General features: G+C 33.0%; 1 protein-coding gene across 1 annotated transcript in view; it reads right to left on the minus strand.

Moving 5' to 3' along the window:
* Positions 1-658, minus strand: part of LOC123563897 (voltage-dependent anion-selective channel protein 2-like) — a 372548-nt gene extending 371890 nt beyond the window's left edge. The window contains exon 1 of the mRNA XM_053536551.1: positions 652-658. The gene's annotated coding sequence lies outside the window, so the exon portion shown is untranslated. The remainder of the gene's footprint in view (positions 1-651) is intronic.
* Between the last annotated feature and the right edge of the window lie 13390 nt (positions 659-14048).

Below are 14048 nucleotides of genomic sequence, written 5' to 3' on the forward strand. Positions count from 1 at the left end.
ACCTACATCTAAATACACCAAACATTCACAAAAGCCACTTGCTTTTACATTCTTAAAGGGGCACTCGACACAGCATTTGACTACATCTACAGAAATACATATTTAAAAGAAATATGTCTCATAATAACACGTAATTAAAGCGTATACCTTAATCATACAACAGCATTTCCTTAACAGGTCACGGTACTTACATTAAGAAAATTGACAATATCGGCAATTCAGTCAATATAGCAGTAAGAACATCATTATTTTTCCAGATATTGCAAGTAATTTTTACACTGACAATACATTCGTATCCGCAGACAACTAAGTTTCCCCACCCACTGAACCAATATCTAATACAATATTACAGTTCAATCACTTGTTCTATAATTTAAGAGTTATTCATGCTTCATACAGCATTCATCCGATTAATAGATAGTTTGAAAATTGCCGTTAAATTAACAGATTAAATGAAAACGGATTTAAAAGAAAAAAAAACAAATATCTAAGCTTTGAATGTCTAGATATAAACCGATTGAAGAAAAGGCGTATTTATTCCTGGTACTATTCTGTAAAGAATCCAAGCAACGGAAAATTCCCAAATCAAAGTAGTCATAGATGACCGACGGTTAAACATTTCAAAGGATTTGTAAAATATCGGTTAGAGCATTTATTCTGTTACGAACTGTCACGGACGTTAACTGAAAATTGAGAAAGACTATGCACTCATTTAATGATGCACGAAATGGCTTTGTTTTGTATCACAGACGAATTTCATCAAAGGAAATGGCAAATTACCCATATTTCTAAGCCATAAAGCTGTTATATGATAGATAGAAATGCGTCACTTGTCATGAAGTCTGCGACATTTAAGAGACAAAGTGGCATAAAATTTATTGTGCGTTCAATGATAGTCACTTGTTGAGGGAAAACAACACTATACTTTTGAAAACCAGAATGATTATATGAAATGCCAATCTTATTTCGTTTCGATGACTGCAAATAACACAGAATTTGTCCTGGAATTAATGACGCTTTGCTCAGAAATCAGTTATGTACACAGTGATTTCGTAACTTTTCAGAACAACAACCATTAAAGATATTTTAGATCCAAATTTCATATTTAAAACATGAACAGTTACTTCATTTTGTGTATCGAAACATAGTATTTACAAGTTTATGTGTATTAATATTTGTGTATTTACAGTACTATGCGTTAGATTTACAATAGTACACACTTCATACATGTTTAGATATACACAGTATAGAATGTACTGCCACAAAAAAAAGAAAAAAGAACTGGCTGTATTTTTTAACAATCATCTTTTACTGTATGAAGTTTTATTAAAAATGTGGCTCTATATGCAAATTTAATTTATGCATCTAGTCAAGTTTTTTACATTTGATGTGGATTTTATAATTTTGAAGTAAATATCTGAGTGAAAGATGACCATTGGATATCTTTAAATTAATGGCGCACAAACTCATCTATGTATGGAAACATTCATTGTAATACACAACTTCTTAAGAAAGAAACAACCTCTGTTTACTTATACTATGTCTTATGGTTTGTCACAAGGATATTGTAAAACTGTTTTAACCGAAGTGGTTTATTGCCGTTACGAAGGCATACATAAAAAGCCATTGCCGGCCTCGTTTGTAATCAGTATTAATTAACTTTGATAATGTGGCAAATCAGTCCAAGAAGTCCAGGGGTGTTCAAAGATAATCCGTCACAGATCGTTTGCAAAGCAATTATTGGATTAACTTGTATTGGAAAGTAAACAGTGTCGGTTGTATTGAGGCCAGCTGCCACATAATCAAAGTTTATTAGTAACTAAGTATAAGTTTCGGTACAGCATAGAGAAATCGGAGGAAGATACGAAGGAAAATGTCAGGCGTATATGCAAGAGTTTTGTCTTCAGAACTGTTATTAGAACTGCAATGGTTTCATATAACATAATTCTGCCACTCAGCACGTTCTGTAGACGTTAAGTAGTTAAACTTTCCGGAGAAAAACCTGGAAAATAAAGAATTTGCATCAGAATGCGCAAGTTGCTGATTACAAGTACAGAGCGACTGCTTTAAATACACGAACGATGGACCATTACCAATTGAGAACTGAAATTCTCTTATAGGGAAAGGAAAATAAGTCGGAAAACACATGCTGTTTTTATTACATATATTTTTGGTCTTAGTGTTTTGATGTTATTTTATTTTATTTATTTATTTTTTCTTAAATTATAATGATACACACTTTATTAACGATTCTAATGTCGTAGATAAAATTATGCATTCTATATTCATTTTCCAAACACCGCAGTAATTGGAAAATAATTAGAAACAAATGTCGTCCATTTTCATGGTAAGGAATGCAATTAAAATAAATTAATGATATATATATATATATATATTTCAGAACATAGAAACGATTCATTGTGTTTTTGTGTTTTTGTAATAGAACTATTCTAAAAAATATTCTCGTACAAAATATTTGTATAAGCTACTCAAATCTTCTTTAGAAATAATTTCATTTAGCATTGAAAAAAAAAACAAAACGAAAACGACCATTATCAAAATTATTCTGATCTTAAATAATTGAGAAGAAAAAATTAAACAACGAATTAAAGACAATAATTATGTCGGAAAACCCTTCAGATTCTGAAAAAAATTACATTTCATTTTGATAGAAGGACTGAGGGAAAATGACTTAAAATCTAAATTGCACAATAAACGGAATTGGTAAAGGTCTCTGACTTCAAATCACTTTCCTCTCATTGATGTGGGTTCGAGCCTCGCTTCGGTCGTTGGATTCTTCATGTGATAAAGCTATCCAGCTTACTTACGGTGCGCATTGCGCATTCAAGGTGTAAGCGATCAAATACAAATGGCGGCTAAGAAACGCTTGGCAACAGCTTCCATTACATCCAGGAAAGCATTTGATCTTTTCAAATAAATATAAGTGATATCTCGTCGTTCTAAGTACTGATAGATGACAGAAGAATAAGGACGTTTCAAGTAAATTATCCTTCAGAACAAAAACATGTATTATTAATATTACAGATGTAGGACTTTAAGATGTGAAGATTCATTTAGATTAATTCGAAAGGCTTCTGGTAATGGCACTTGGAGTCGGAAAAATGTAAAAGAAATTTACACAAAATACTATTACGGAAAAGCTGTATCTAAATGCAGTTTAATGCTTTTACTTTTGTTTTGTTGAGGTTTACGTAAAACCGACAAAATGAAAGAGCATATGGGACTTTCCAGGTTTGGATGATGGAGTAAGACCCCCGATGCCCTCAGAGAATTATCTAGGGAACGGATGCTGGCATCTAAGTAAGAGCACCGGCTTACTGCAAGTTCTATACACCGAGCAAAGATGCGAACCCATATATGTATAGGGCAAGTGTACAAAACTCAGGAGAATTCATTAACGCACAACATTTGTAAGTATACGTGCGTCATACCTCTGAAACTCAAGAGTTTGATTTAATTTTATTGGATAGCATAAAAATGTGACGAAGAAGAAACAAGGTATATGAAGTTAAAAGATAACAAAAGGATATTCAACATCATGTGACAACAATTCGCCATGGCCATGTTTTGTCGGTCCCAACAATGAATTATTTGTAACGACACAATAACACACTTTAGTGAAAATACCTTGTATTAATCAGTTATTCTTCAATTCTTGAAACAACTTTAAGTGTTTTGTTTTGGCTGTCAAAATCGTATGTGTTTGAAACAGGGTATGTTACTAGTACGGTGTTAATACTAATACCTTAAACATTAGATATGTTGAGACAATTGTTTTTAAACTTAAGATATATGCCATTCACTTTCTCAGTAGATGATTTCTAGAACTATCTATTGAGGTCGAGCAGAAGGCTTCTTTGATTAAACAGAGGACTTTTGGGAGAAAAACTTACTCTCCGTCCGATCGATATGTTAAGGAATTTAGAAGATTGATTTAATGTTTTCTGCGTTTTATGAAGAATAAAATAGTAGACACCTGACAGGTAAGGTTATAAGCATTTTCTCTGTATTAAAACAGTGTACCAGGAACTTTTTAGAAGGTAACATGATTGTGTATACACTTATTTTAAACTGTTTTCAAGTTGAAACAAGAACATGGTTAAGAAGTTGAAACAAATACTCTGTTTATAAGCTGTCACACCTTTTTAAACTGTTTTGAAGCAGAAACCAGTTTATACATACATTGAATTTTTTTGCACTGTTTTGAAGTTGAAAAGTGGAGCAGAAAGCCTCTGGCGCAAAGGTAAGAGAGTGCTCTAGAAGTACTTTATTATCACATTAATTCATTTTACTGTATTAAGCAAAATGTTTATAAATAGTTTAGCAAATTCTTTCTTTCTTCTTCGTCTTCTTTGAGAAGTTTAAAAGAATATAGTTGAAATTTATCAGGATTACTGCAGAGCTTGAGAACTTCCTTACAACTGCTAATCCAAACATGAGAATTCTATATTTTAAGATTGCAGGCCAGTCAGTGAAATCTTATTACCTTAGGAAATGTCATTCAGTAGAAATTGGGAAGCACATTTGAGCCGCGACATGAGAAAACCAACATAGTGGGTTTGCGACCAGCATGGACCCAGACCAGCCTGCGCATCCGCGCAGTCCATCCGCGCAGTCTGATCAGGATCCATGCTGTTCGCTAACAGTTTCTCTAATTGCAATAGGCTTTAAAAGCGAACAGCATGGATCCTGATCAGACTGGGCGGATGCGCAGGCTGGTCTGGATCCATGCTGGTCGCAAACCCACTATGTTGGTTTTCCCATGGCGCGGCTCATTTGGTAACAACTAGTTCATGGTATGTTCACTCTTTAACCAAAAGCCAAGTCAAACTCCTGTGAGAGACAAAAGTATGGTTAATGTAATTGTTAAAATGGTCTTAGGTTAAATACATTATCCCGTATTGGTGTTTGACTGAAATTTTCAATTTAGCACTTTATATACCCAGACATCTGTTGCATTATTAATAATATGACTTAAAGATATCATAACTCTATACAATATACGGCAAATAAACGTTTATATTACTAACAGCGAGAGCGAAGCAATAACAGTAATACTTCTTTTTAACTGACATGATAATAAACACGCTTAGTTTATACTAATTTGTTTTAGCTCGATTGTGATGAAAGCTTCAAGCTTATTGTTAACGATAGAATCAAATTTCTGCATAATACTTAGAAGGAGAAAAAAAAATGTTTTCTGAATATTTATGAAATCAACGTTTGGCTTTCTTTATTTCCCAAAACAAGGCATTTATTCCTGTTTTGTGGATAGGAAAATGTAAACTGTTTTTGCAATATCTGACAATTCAGCAAAATCTTAAATAGGAGGGTCTGTAATTTTCAACATGGACGACTCAGTGGTGCGATAACTGCCATGATACATTCTTTTGAATTGAATCAAAATGTTATTTGTAAAAGCTGTTTTTATGTTTGAAATAGATTTGAAAACTTAATGCTCCTGTTCTAAATGCAATCAGGCTCTCTTACTCTTTCCAAAAATTCCATCGCTTAGATATTCGAGAAAACAAAATAAATTTGAAGTACACCGTATTTTGCATTTTGCACACGGAAAATCGAGCTATGACTAAATACTACAATGCACATTCTTACTTTTATGTCAAGAATCAAACAATTTAATACACTATTGTCATAAGAAATTCAAGATTGAACACCTATAAACACTTCTGAAGACAGCAAGTCATTCTGTATAAATACACTACATGTACAACTAAAATGCTGTTCGTTTTGGTGTAGTTTTCGTCACGGTATGATTTGTTTACCTATAGCCGCAAATGTAGGCATATGCTAACGTTTGATACTCTGACATATTTGATATTATATAAATATTGCATTCCTGAGAGGGTAATATAAAAAATTTTCACCGCGAGATATATGAATATTGACCGAGGCGCCAGCCGAGGTCTATATTCATATTTCGAGGGGTGAACATTTTTCATATCACCCTCTCAGGAATGCAATATTTATTTTATTATACCGAAAGCTTATAAAGGTCAAAGCATTAACTGGAAAATCAACATAATGATTTATTTAACATTAAAAAGTAATTACTAACCAAATAATGAAGACAGAATTAAAGAGTGTTTACTTGTTAGGACTCGTAATTTGTGGCGACTTTGCTGTAATAAGACTTTTTTGATAGATTTAGTCGAGACGTTTACATATCGCTGACCCCTATATTTATTCTAATATTTCAACATTGCGTCAATCAGTAGCATTCGAAAAACGGCGATAACTTTCTTTCTCTAAATGAAACATAAAAGTGTGAGCACTCATTTTCTTAGATAGATCATTTCCAAGTTTATTGTTGTAGTTTCGATTCAATATTTGATGAAAAATTGTTTTCGAAATATTTTGCACGTAGCATAAAAAAGAAAATAATCAATGCGAAAGTATCAATCTCTCAACGGGTGATATGAAACAATAATATCACATGCGCAGGAAAAACAAAATAACGCTGTTGCGCATGTGATATGAAATTATGGATCATATCACCTGCGCAGAAATTGAAAATAACGATTTTGCGCATGTGATATAAAATCACTGGGGAATATGATATATTATTCAAGTTAAACTAAAAGGAAATTTGCATTGGACATTTATGTGAGGTATAATAAATAAATTTATCAATAGACTTTTGTGAATAAATAAGTCGACTTTCTGAATTTGGAAATCTCGCATGAAATCAACATGCCAAATAATACACACTTTAGCGGAGGTAAAGAAGTATTGATGAACTAAAAGTAATCCTATTACAAGCTTTGAACAGCTTATAGTGACGATGTAAAGGGAAAAAAGATTTATAAAAAATGCTTCCATCAATCTGTTACTAAGTATTAACGAGATAAAGTGACACGAAATGCTCTGGCAAAATAATTAATGAAAAGGTCTTTGAACCTTTTCAACAGATACAGTTTCAATAAGTATCTTTAAGATGATATAGATATAGAAATCTTGCACATTGCCTTTGGTTTAAACAATATTTTATTCATATATATTTACAACATGAAACATTACATAATTACAGCATGAAGGATTGAGTAGAAAGCCAAGCTTATTTGAAACTCTCTCCTTGCGTATTTTGGTATTTTGTTTCGGTAACATGTTAACTTTACAATAAACAGTATTGTATGTAGACATAAAATGAAAGAAAATAAATATACGTGTGTTCATTTAGTATTTAAAGCAAATGTAAAGACAAAAACATATCTATGAGATCGTACAGGAAAGAAAGGACAGAAAAGCAAGAAGCAACAAAAGATAGGTTGTAGTGGTCACTTTAGAGCACTTGGTTATGTTTGACGGACTTATATCATACTCATAAAGGGTCTGAATTAAGAAATTAGATAGTTTGGAGTCGTGTTATGTTTTAAATCTGTTTGTTTGTTGTATGTATTTTTGTACGTGTAGAAAGATAGAATTATTATGTGTGCTTGTGATTGATGAATTACCATATAGCAAAGTATGTAGTGTTATGTTGGAAATTAGTTGGACGCTGTTGAATAATTCCGTGCGCTCTCTTGTGTAAATAGGACAGTTGAAGAAATAGAGGTATGTATTTTCAACCTCGCAACATGTACATAGTGGATTATTAACGATGTTCTTGGAAAAGAGGTCTTCATTTAGAGAACTACAATGTGTTCTGAGTCTGCAATGGAGAATTTGGTATTTGCGGTCTCCAACATAGTAGTGGTCGGGGATTTATGTCCTCCAGAAAAGAGTCTCCTTTTAAAGATAGCAAGTGTGGGAGAGTTTCGAAGATCTAGTGGTAATTGATTCCAATCGGTTATGGTTGATGGTAGGAAAGAGTTAGCATATAGTTGTGTATGACACTGAAAGTTTCTGATATTGTTTGCATTTCTTAGATTGTATACAGATGTTTGGCCAACGGCATCTGGAACCAAGGAAAAGAGATAATGCGGAGTCAGAAGATTAGTCATTTTATAGAATATGATTAGTTTATGTTTGTTTCTCCTGATTGTAAGGGGCTCAAATTCAGTATCATTGTACAGGTTCTCAAAAGAAACTACTTTGCTTGCTCCAGTAATGATTCTGCAGGCTTCCAGTTGAATTTTCTCAAGTTCAAATTCTTCCTGGTGGGTAATATTACTCCATACCACATCAGAATACTCAAGAAGAGGTCGTATAAAAGACAGATAGATAGTTTCGAGGGATTTGCGATCAAGAATAAACTTTAAGGTTCTCATGATACCGATACGTTTCCACGCCTTTTCCTTGATACTATCTATGTGTTCGTGCCATGTTCCGTCTTTAGAGAGGACAACTCCAAGATGTTTGTGGGATTCAACCTCATTGATCTGGACATCATGCATGGTTAAAGGAGGATGTAAGGGTTTATTAACTTTACGAGAGATAAGAAGAGACTCTGTTTTTCTTGGATTAAAAACTACTAGCCAGTCATTCGACCATTTAGTTATTTTTAAAAGATCAGAGTTCAAAGATTCAGCAGCAGATATTGGATTATCTACAATGATATATAGACTTGTATCGTCAACAAAGAGTTTGATGGTAGAGTGTATGTCATGAATAATATCATTGATGAAAACAATGAAGAGAAGAGGCCCCAGAATAGAGCCTTGTGGTACACCAGCAGAGATTACAACTGTATCAGAAGAGCCACCAGAAAAAGCTACTTTTTGTTTTCTTTGTGATAAGTAGTCACAAAACCAGTTTAAAAGACGTCCAGAGATACCTGTGGATTCGAGTCTGAAAAGAAGACTTTTGTGCCAGACGCGATCAAAGGCTTTAGAGATGTCACAGAAGACTGCACGGACTTCTTTTCCTTCATCTAGTGCTTGACAGAATGTATTGTATATCGAGACAAGTTGGTTTGTTGTTGTGTCGTTGGGGACAAATCCAGATTGGAGAGAAGAAATAAAGTTATTTTCTAAGAAGAAATTGAAAACATGTTTGTGGATGATTTTTTCTAATACTTTACAGATGGTGCTAAGTAGAGATATTGGTCTATAATTTGATACTAATTGCGGGTCATTCTTTTTCAAGACAGCACAAACGTGTGCAAGTTTCCAATTGTGATGGTAATTTTCCAGTGTGAAGTAACATGTTAAAGAGTTTGCAAAATGGATTTTCTAACTGCTGTGATAATTCCTTTAGGATTCTGTTATTTACATTGTCTGGTCCTGCTGCTTTTCCTGTTGAAAGTGACTTGAGTGTTACAGTTATTTTATCTTCTGTGATATTGATAGAGTTTAATGTTGTGTGATTTGGATTTAATTGTATGTGTGGCAGTGTTTTGTTATTGTCGTTAAGTAATGTTTGCGATTGGAAAACGTTATTAAGTAGGTTTGCCTTGTCATTGTCTGATGTGATAAGTTTACCATTATCATTTAAGGTTTGAACTGCTGGGTTAGTTAAAGGTGATATGAATTTCTTTAATATTTTCCAATAATCTGTTGGTTTGAGATTTTCATTTTTTAATTTATCTGACAGTTTTTGAGAATGATGTGTTTTTGCATTTCTGAGGAGCTGGGTTGTTTTATTTCTTATTTGTCTGTATTTGGTCCGGTGATGTTCGCTCTGTGTACGTTTTGCCTTGTCGTATGCTCTTTTTCTTTTTCTGATGAGTTTTCTTATTTCATTGTGCATCCATGGAAGGTCGGCTGGTCTAATTGTAGTAATTTTATTAGGAATATGCTTTTTTGATATGGGAATGATATGTTGAGTGATATTATTTGCATATGTATCAATATCATCATCTGCTAGGGAATCCCAGTTGGTAGATGCTGCCCCTAGTCTTAAGTTGTCGTAGTCATCTTGGTCAAATTTCCATACCATTCTTTTGTAAGTCTTTAGTTGGGGCTTAGAGTAGTTGAGACAACAATATAACGGACAGTGAAATCTGATATTTTGATCAAGGAATGGATCTCCAACACCTGACGTGTACACATCACATGAGGATGGAACAAGAAAAAGGTCTATGAGAGAGTTAGATGATTCAGTGACATGTGTGGGTTCATTTATTAATTGTGTCATGTTATTTTGTGTGGCTTTATTATTAATTTTTCTTTGTGTTCCAGGCTTGAGCATATCTAAGTTGAAGTCACCTGAAATTATTATGTTACTTATGTTCGTGTCAAAAGCAAGACCAGTTGAGTTTTCTATACTGGACAGAACAAGAGGAGTGAAGTTGGGAGGACGGTAGAATGTTCCATAAAGAAATGTCTTGTGACCAGTTCTAAGTTCTATCCAAATACATTCAATTTCATCCGGCTCCAGGTCATATCTTCGAATAACTGGTATATGACTTTTTACATAAACAAGGACCCGACATCGCCTTTGTTTGTTCGAGTCCAGCTCTTGGATTCATACAGCTATAGCTGTCTAACAGAAGATAAGCTGTTCGTGCTGAGGAACACCTGATGTCTTCCGTAACTAGTAAAGCAGAATAGTCGTCATATTACCTTAGCTTTGTCAGCAAGACTAAAAGCTGAACTCAAAATGCCGCTGAAAAATTGATACGTTTTTATATAATTCTTGAAATGCGTTTTATGTTCTTTCTGAAAATAGAAAACTTGAGTGACTATTGCCAGTAGGCTTAATGCTATGCTTAGTAAACTGAAACGCCATTATGCACCATTCTTCAGCTAACTGAACATGAGGGATGTATCAAAATATATTATGCATTTAAAGTACCACCGAACAAGTTTGATCAAATATTAATCAAACCTGTTGACATAGACATTTCAGCCATAATTTCAATATAACATTCATATAACAAATGCTGATTCTACGGAAGCGTTAAAGGATATAAATGTACTTTTTCTGAAGAGCTACATTCACAATAATATGTAACAGTTAATTGTTTATAAAAGTCTATTTTATTTGTATTGCATGTTTAATCTGTGCAGAGCTATACATGCATTAGGTGTATACTGATTTAAAACTAACACGCAGAACTGTTTATACATACAAACATGATACTGACATGTTTACGTAGTTTCTGTGACGTAATTGTTCATGTTTTTAAATATGTCCTATTAACTGTCTATTATGCTACACTGCACTGCAACATGGTTTTATAAATGAAATGAATTCCACTGTCAATATCGTTTATTGTGTTTTGTGTTTCCTCTATTATTATTTTTCAGGCGAATAAAGTAAGGAATATTATCATGGAAGACTGTTTATCAATTTCATACCTTTTCACGATATTACAAGTATATTTCACGAATACCTTATTTTTCATTGAGTTTAGAGTGCCATCGACACAATTAGTTTATATGGCGACTTTCCAATGTCCCACAACAAAATTTGCAAAAGCAAGCTGGATGACTTTTTTCACATGAATTTACTAATGAATGGAGTCATCTATTCTAACTGGCCATAGCACTTAAGGAAGGATTAGATGACCAGTTTGAATGGGCGGTGCCATTTATTTGTTTTCCACGCTTAGCCTAGTAGGTGACGTCACATATTCCAGTTTGCGATATCACCCATCAAAAACTATTATTGACGATTATAACATTTCATATTTGTATATTCACCTATTTTGATAATTCGATTCATGAAAGAAAGTATTAAGCTCAGTTTTGCTATTAAATGCAGATTTCTGATATCATCTATTTGGGTTGGCAAATATTCCATAGTGTATTCTTTATCAGTAGTGAAATTACCAATTTGAATATGTGATATTTTTCTAAGAAGATTCACATTTGTGTTTGTATTTGGAGGTTTCTTTTTAAGTTAAAATAACATAGTTTACACATTATTCATGACCCTAGGAGATCAAAACATCTTTTATGGTATGAATTGTTTTTTTTTTAAAAATGACATCACATAATTCCGCCCGAATTGCCCTACTTCAAGCAGACTTTTCTAAAGACATAAATGCTATATACTACGTAACAGTTTAAATAAATATCTCCCTGGGAAGCACTTTAACTTCCTATAAATAGGCTTAGTAATAAGAATGTCAGTGGGTGGAAAGGCTAGACACTTTACTTTCTGTTTATGGTTTCGCATTTAGCGAAGACTATATTTGTTGAAGTTTCCAGCAACGTAGGAGTAGTAACTGTATGCACCTGCATTTGCTCAAGTCAATTAACTTTATTGATCGTACTGATCGTGGGTAACTTGTTACTACAAACAACATGCGTATATAATGTACAAAATGTTTTAATGTGTCAATTTAAATATTCAGGTACATAACGAAAGTTAAAAACTAAACAAATAAGACTTGCAAAGACAAATAATTGACATAGAATGTTAAATGGCTTAAATTCGTGAGTTTATTTCATTGATAATACGGCATATTTTAAGCAACATCAGATAACGTATCTTATTGCATGTAAGAAAAGTTTGTCATTTATCAAACTGTTGCGTAGATTGGTAAGTAAAATCATTTGCACTGATTGAAGAAACCTTGCAATTATAACGCTATAATTGATGTTGATTTCGCCAGACTATTTTATTGACTAAAACATGTGTTTATCAGAGTTCTATAGTTTTTTTCAGTACCGTTCCATGTAAACAATTTCACATTACAATTTACATATGCTGATTAAAATAATGTCTGAAAAAAAAGACAGTTTTAAAATTCAATAAAGTCCCTTTGGCATTAGTTATAGTGTCTTTTAGAAACCACTCTGTTTTCTTTAAACATGTACAGAATCCGCATATATACATGTAACATTGTCAGTGGCTGACAAAACATTTCAAATACGCAGGGAATGTATAACCTCAGTAAAAAAATTCTTACTCAGCGAAACTTGTAGGTGAAAACAATTTATAACTTTGTAGGAAGGCATTTGCTCGACTGTAATGTCGTTAATAGACTTTCTATTATATATATTGATTACATACTTTATAATTAATAACTCTTTTAGTTACCAACTTTTGATAACTGATATATTTGCATGATGTATATTAACACGTCTCACTTTCCTTACATTATAAAACTTACAATTACCTTTTACTTAATACTATCTTTTAGAATGCAGTTGAAAGCTGGATGTCGATGGGAAAAGAGCATCCTGAACCATTTAAATGCAGACGATAATGATATAAAGCCATAAAACAGCAGTAAATATAAAGAAAGCCATTACCAGTCCCTTTAGCTGTCATCAAAGCTATTAAACTGCTTATATCTTTAAAAAGGTATACATGTGTGTAATGCACTAGGACAGACTGTGCTATCTACAGGAATAGTATTGACGCAGTTTCTCATTGACGAATATTGCCATAGTCAAAATACAGTTCTTTGTGCATTTTATGGCTGGTGTTAATCAACTATAAACAAAATATGACGTCATACACCAAACAAATTATGATTGTAGAATCTCAGTCTGCACTGTAAAAGTAAAAGTAGCTTTGTTAATATACAAAATGTGCAAATTATAGCATTACTAATCAGTTTGATAGTATTTAGCATGTGTCATTTTATTACCACTTTCCGTTTGATTGTCTAATTAAGATTTATTCAGAAAATACCGAAGTGTAGTGTAGTAGGCAAGATATGGAATTTGGTTATTAGTAATGTCTAAATTCAGACAATATGGCAGTAAAAGCTTGTTGGTTACAGGATACGGGATATACACTGTCTCGTCTGATATGGATTTTCGGGACAGCGTATATCCCGTATCCTGTCACCAACAAGCATTGTAACTAATAATATGTGTTTTCTTATTAAGTTTAAGGATGTGGAATACCTAGGGAAAGATAATTTTAGAAAAAAAACTATTTTACCTACAGAAATAATATTGACGCAGTTTCTTACCGACGAAATATTGCCATATCCGTATACTAATGCAATTATGCATATTTTTTGTTTGATATTGGCTGCCTAAAGGCGACAAATACAATGGTACCAGATTATATGTGTTTTCTCATTGTGTTTAAGGATGTAGAATACCTTATCCAGGGAAATATGATTTTAGAAAAAACTATGCAAATAGAGTTTTGACACCGACGAGTATTGCCATATCCATTTATTTTATCAGAAGGACATGAATATAAGAATTGGGTTT

Source organism: Mercenaria mercenaria, chromosome 2 (genome assembly GCF_021730395.1).
Source record: "Mercenaria mercenaria strain notata chromosome 2, MADL_Memer_1, whole genome shotgun sequence".
NCBI classification, from domain to species: Eukaryota; Metazoa; Mollusca; class Bivalvia; order Venerida; family Veneridae; genus Mercenaria; species Mercenaria mercenaria.